This window comes from Rissa tridactyla, chromosome 3 (assembly GCF_028500815.1).
Source record: "Rissa tridactyla isolate bRisTri1 chromosome 3, bRisTri1.patW.cur.20221130, whole genome shotgun sequence".
Taxonomy (NCBI): domain Eukaryota; kingdom Metazoa; phylum Chordata; class Aves; order Charadriiformes; family Laridae; genus Rissa; species Rissa tridactyla.
The window spans coordinates 24,309,347-24,315,842 of NC_071468.1; the positions used below are offsets into that span (position 1 = coordinate 24,309,347).

The following is a 6,496-nucleotide window of genomic DNA, read 5'->3' on the forward strand; positions in this document are numbered from 1 at the left end:
AATTTTTTGGGTACATAAATGAGTGACTGACTAGTTGTACAAAGCCTGGGACAGCAGTCGGATTGAGACTTCAGGAAGTCACCAGAGTTCAAACAGCAGCAGCACCATTATTGCATGAGTTAACTGCTGTAAACGCACATGTAAAAGACAAGTAACGTAAAGATCTGCCATTATCATGACTGTGTTCAATCATAACGACTGTTGGTGACTTCATCACGTGCTACACATAGCACGCACATATTAAATTAAATGTGTTTGGGCGATACAATTACAATTTTTGATGCATCCTTGTACCGTTTTTATCTGTCCTCACTCAGAGCAGTTTCCCACTGATGTTTTTCCGCTTGAAGTCATAACGGAGTAATTGTTGAGCTAAGGTGGTAGGATTGGACACAAGAAGATAAAGAATTTCTCTCTGTTCTAAAGTTGCACGTGATTAAGAGCTCTTTTCAGTATAGTATCCTTCTATCTGTCATGCCTTTCACAGATGTTTGACATAAAAAAGAAAAAGCCAAAAGAATTGAGGACTTAGCCAGAGATAATTTATATTTCAAAAGAAATTGAAGAATCAAAATTATCAGTAGTAATATGCAGTGAGATGAATCTAAACGAATATGCTTTTACATCTTTAGACAGCATATATGAAACTATGATTAAGTCACACTAGTTTTCAAAACATGAATAAAAGTGCTTAAGGAATATATCTAAATAAAAACAATTTTTTAAAAATAATCAAATGTTTTGATGTGTTACCTTGGATTTGAGAGCGGTAGCTTCCTTTGTCCATATCCTGTTGTGACTATAGAAGGATGTTTTCAAAAGACAAAAAAAAAAAAAAAAGCTGACCTTTTGATGATTTTATTAACTTAGGGACCCATGACAATTAGAAATATGAGCACAGAGGAAAAGCAATAATGTTTATTCGGCTCCCATTTATTTCATAGTGTTTTTATTTTAAGCCTGTGGTCTAAGGTGGCAGAGTTTGATGCAGAAAAGGACTGCTAATAATCTTTCCAGCTTTTGTTTTCTGAGAACACTGTTATGGTACTCTCTGATACCTACATCCTTTTATTCTTAAGAAGGCTGTCCCAGCCGGGTGATTTTGCCAAAAACTAAGCTACCAGTGGTGAGGCCTGAATTTCAGAACAGGTTGAGAATGCACTCTCTAAAGAATCAGCCTCTTTGTTAAGAGTCACCAAATCAAGATTCAAAACCTGTAATCACTTTCTAAAGTCCCTGCCCTTAGGTTTTGGTTAAAGCTGTGTAAACACAAGGTTTGCAAAGTTGCGGCAATGCTTTTGAAGGCAAAAATTATGCTGAACTGTGTATATGAGAACAAAAAAGTAATGGTTTCATTCTTTAAGAGTCAGGCACTCCTGGTTCCTCCCCCAGATTACAATGTTGCCTTGAAACCAAAGAAAGAATGGCATTGATTTTTCTAGTTCTGAGGGCACTTGGCGTTTCCTTTGACATTCAGGATCATCTCTAAGGAGATGTTTCCTTTGCAACTCACAAATCTGATCAGGCAAATATAAGTTCACAGTTAAGTCACTTCTGCTGGTCGACAACCCTTTGGAGTATAAAGCTCCTGAGCTTTAGGCTCCTATATGCCAGTTGGCTTATCTGCTTAAGAAGCATGGAATTTAAATGTGGGTTTAAAGTGATAAGATTTATCTGGTGGAGAAGACTATGTATGCACATTGCACTGGTGACTGGCTTGCTTCAAGTTAACCAGGAACAGGTTTAAGCTGAAACAAAATAAGTTTTTTAACTGGAAAAGTTCTATTTTAATTATCATTCAAATTATTGCTGGAACTTTCGCAGGTAGATAAATCGTTTCACTAAGTTAAAAGTAAGTTAAAAATGATGACTGAAGTTTAGTCTCCATGATCAGGCTTGCAAATTAAGGTCCCAGCTTCTTGATTTTAGTGCAAGTTAGGAACATGATTGTGTTGAAAACCATACCACTGGACAGGTAGGGACTGAAATCTCCTGGATGTCCTAGGAATCTGTATCTGTCCAACTCCTGTGAACCTAAGTGGCTTTTGAAACTGCGTCTTGGCCCCTTCATCTGTTAAGGCATACAGTCAAACTTACCCTGTAACTCATCTGAGATTAATCCAGCTGTCAGCAGTGGGACATATCTTCATAAAATGGGCAGATTTCTGTGTATTTTGAATTTGTGTTCTTGTAACTTGCCCTTAAATTGAAAAGAGAGGGGGCTTGTTTGCTTACTTTGCTGTGTTGGGCGTGGCTTTTCTAGGTCTGGCTTCTGTGCTGTCAGTCTATACTATTTCATAGAGTATCTTTAGAAAATCTTTAATGTGCCTTTTTTCCCCACTACTACCCTTGGGCACGAGTAGCATACTGAGCTGCTCCTTCTTTTCCCTTGAAGATTTATGTTTAGCAGAGACAATCTTTTAGATTGCAAAATATGTGACATTTGCGCAATGCCATGGCTCATTTTTGTGGCCTGCAGAAAACTGCCATGTAGATGCTGTCATAATAGGGTCATAATAATTGGTAGGGGTTAAAACAAAGAGAAGTGATCTGGCCGGGAAAGTAAACTTGAAAGTGCCAGCCTTTTCATACCTGGGTCAGTTGCAGTGTAGCATTCTGGCCGGGAGATGACTTCTGTAATCCCCATAGGACCTGCAGAAAGAGAATCATATTTCTTAATGCTTCTCTCGTATGTAACCAATACGTTTGCCTTCCCTACCAAAGGTCCCAGATAGCCATGCTGCCTACGTACTCCATGATGGGACCTTTCAGAGGACACATGAGTCTCAAAAGTAGCCGTAAGTATTCAGATTATTACTTGAGAGGTGCCTGTGTGCTCCAATTTTGGCATAACAGCTTGAATATTATGAGATTACTAAAAATACGTAGTTTGTGATTGAAATGATATAAAGTAGATAAGTTCTTGTAATATCTGCTATTACAAAAATCTCACCTTCTTAATTCAGGCAAGCAGCTTTCCTGTTCAGGATCTTCGCCAAGCACCTGTAGAAGAATTGCTAGAAAGCTGTTCTGCCTGAAGCTTCCCATCTCGGAAACGCTGTTCCACTATACCTTCTCCAGATCCATATAGTTTCAGTCCTTAATTAGATGCTGGCAAACACATCACCACCACTAGCATTGCCGCATCACGCCCCACAATTTTTGTCCTTTTTGTCTTTTGTCCCTCCCTTGACAAAGCCCAGCTGCAGTCGGGGGCGTTTGCCGCTCTGCACGTAGGGAGTGCTGCATTCAGGGCCTGCAGGGTATTGTCCAGCCGTCCTCCTCTTCCCACCTCTTCAAAGGAACCCCAAAGGACCGAGAGGAGGACACCTATGCTGTCCCCACCTCAGCAGTCTGTTATACTGGTTTCCGGAATAAAGTGATGTATATGTATTTTCCGAAGGGAACAGAAGCAGAGACACCTCTGTGGGATGCTCAAAGTGGAAGCCAAAGCTCAATGCCTGCCAGTGCTTCCTGTAGCTGAAAACAGGCAGAAATACTTACCCAGAAGGGGAGCAGCTTGGGATAACTGTGCAGCTGAACAAAAGCAAGAGGATCTGCAAAGCATTGACCAGGCCACTCTGCTGAGAGATTGTCTCATTGGTTACTAAATCACCTGCAAGCACTGTGGCCGTAGGCATGGGCAAATGTTCTGCCTTGTTAAGCATAAGACAAACACAGAGCAAAGAGGTGGTCCTTCTCCCCTCCAAATTTAGGCTCTAAATACAAGATGAGGAAGTAGACAGATACGAACAGATGCAGGACCGTAACTGTGAACTACCGCTTATGGTACGAGACGGCTCTTTCCTTGCAGTGCTAGATAGACATTTCTATCTGTTCACAACAGGCAAAGCCAAGGATGTTGCAGAGATAGTTCCCACTTGCCCATAATGTGAAGGGTAGATAAGAATTTGATATTTCCAAGCTTTTGAGGCTTAAGTATCACTGAACAGTTTTTATTTGTTGATTATGAGTACATGTAGCTTTGTCACCACGTTGAGAAATTTCCGCTTGTAGGAATTAGCAGTTAGCAATGGAATAAAGATAATCTATTTGCAGTGTAGAAGCACTGCAGTTATACTCGTCTTTTAAAGGGTAAAATAGTCGACGTGTTCTTGAGAACGTGCTTTTGCTCCTATAAGAGGCAAAAAGTAGTTGCTTTGAATTAGCAGTCTGGTGAGGAGCAAAGTCACCTCTTGTGTTTTTCAAAAGCATATTTTTGTTTTTCAACTACATGGAAAAGACATGTTTTATCACTGTCGTGTATCAGTCTAACTTTAATGCTGCTACAACTGGATTTATGATACGACATTATACCTCTGGACATGATATATTCTCTGGACATGATATGCAGAAGTAATCTCTTGCAATTCAATCAGTGGAAACTAGGTAAATTAGTCATCATACAACTACACATTCAGGACTATAATAAATCACTAGGAAAGTCATTACAAAATAGGAAATAAAAAGTCAGTGTTGAGAGAGTTGTCACTGTTCTTTATTGCTCGTTCTTGGATCTCTGTTTCCTTGAGATCTTTCCTCAAATACAGAAGCAAGATGTAAATGTCTTGAAAGTACAATAGTACTCAGAGTGTAGAAAGATTTTCAAAATCAGGCAACTTTCTGTAGGTAGATCTGTGCTCATAAATAGACAATGTTGAAACTCTGGAATGTTGAAAACTTGGATAAATGTTGCAGGTAAATGAGATCTATTTAAGACAGCAGAAAATACAGAAGTTTTATTCTGTTCAAACACGAGCTTGAGAACTCTGCCTCTCTTAACAGCACACAGAAGGGCTGCGTCAGTTTGTCCTGACGTGTTTGCCCCATCAGCAGAGCCTCATAACAGGGCTATTTAAAATTCCTGGAAGATTTCTGTTTAACATTTCCCTCAATTTGAAGTTATTCAAAGATGTAAAAGACAATAAAAGAAAAATCTGTTTAAAAGTGTGAACTTTCTAGTGAGCTCAAGTAAGATCACCCTCTCTAGGGGTGGGAAGTACTTAGATGGGCACCCATTAAATCTCCTCATTTTATTGTTTTTACCCTTAAAACGTCTTCTTTGAGAAATGGATATGTTTTTTGATGTCCTCTTTTCAGAGGGATTGAGACACAGAAAGACAAAATGACTTGCCAAAGTTCAACAGAAAGTCTCTGGCAAAGAAAAGCATCTGCTTTTTTTTTTTCCTTACATAGGAATAACCACAATGCTGCTTATTGCACAATGTTAGTAATTTTCTGGACACGGGATAGAGTTAGATTTTATGAAAGACAAAAAATAAGATTAAACTACTAGTGCCTTGTATATCTTCAGCATTCTTTTTATAAATGGATTTTCCATCTCTTTTTAATCCTCGGATATTGTTTGGATTATCACATTATTCTTCTGTCGTGCTGTCTTTTTCACTACATATATTGAAAAGAGGCTGCTATTGCCAATCAGGGAAAGATTTGGGGCATTTCCCCAAATACTGTTTTCTTTGCCTTGGTGACAAGAGCCTTTAGCTGCTGTGACTTAGGGCATTGCCATTCCTTGAACTCAGTAGAGCTGCCCCACTTTACACCAGCAAGGGATGGTGCTGGGTATTACTGAAGAGCTTGTGCCAGTTGCATATGCCAGCAGGAGGTTACAGTACAATTGGCAAAATTAATGAAAAACATTAAGTTTTCAAAGTTTTGGAAGTGAATAACTACTGGTCTCAAGCACATGAAAGCTTTGAAACAGCATAGTACTGATTTTAACTATGTGATTTCCTTAGTATGGTACTGACACCCATGAGTGGTTTCCCTGATTGAAATTGTGCACATGGTAAGTGCTCATGGTTAGAAATTTTGTGAGCTTTATATCTGCCTGCTTCAAGTATCGGATTCCATTGTGGCACCTGTACTACTCGTGCTAAATTTCATTGAGACAAGAGATAAATGCAGTTTGGTTATAATTTTGCACCAAGTTCTCCATTGCTTTATAGCAAACATAGAGTCATTATTTCTGTCTCTGCACCTGTTTGTGTCATAGAATCATAGAATCATAGAATCATTTAGGTTGGAAAGGACCCTTGGGTCATGGTGGAAGCACTTTGGCTGTGCCCACATGTTCAATGAACAATTGGAATGGATGGTCCTGGAGCTGAAGTAACAGCACCTTTTTGTGACTGGTCATGTTGGGATGTGATGCTGCACCTGGACAGGTTGTTGAAAGTGGTGCCCTTCTGGCAGGCTTATAGTCACCTGCAGGAGCACATTAGTAAATAATACTAAACGAAGCAACAAATACGGCATTCAGTGTTCTGTCCCGCTCTTTCTTATCGGTTCTTGTTCCAAAGATGACACAAGACATTGAATGTAGTCAAACTCCTTGGCAGTGAAAAACAGTCTGTAGCACTGTCTCACTTGGTAGGCAAGAGATTTAGACAAGAAAAAGCAACACAGCAAGAAAGCAGCCAAACCGAGGTTAGATGGATTGATTTCCAGACTCTCAACCCAATGTCTCCTATTC

General features: G+C 39.5%; 1 protein-coding gene across 2 annotated transcripts in view; it reads right to left on the reverse strand.

The window, feature by feature from the left end:
• The window catches only part of KCNK2 (potassium two pore domain channel subfamily K member 2), a 148,538-nt gene extending 145,454 nt beyond the window's left edge, over positions 1–3,084 (reverse strand). For both annotated transcript variants that reach the window (XM_054195404.1, XM_054195402.1), the window contains exons 1-2: positions 2,954–3,084; positions 2,593–2,652 (exon numbers count right to left, since the gene is read on the reverse strand). The gene's annotated coding sequence lies outside the window, so the exon portion shown is untranslated. The remainder of the gene's footprint in view (positions 1–2,592; positions 2,653–2,953) is intronic.
• Between the last annotated feature and the right edge of the window lie 3,412 nt (positions 3,085–6,496).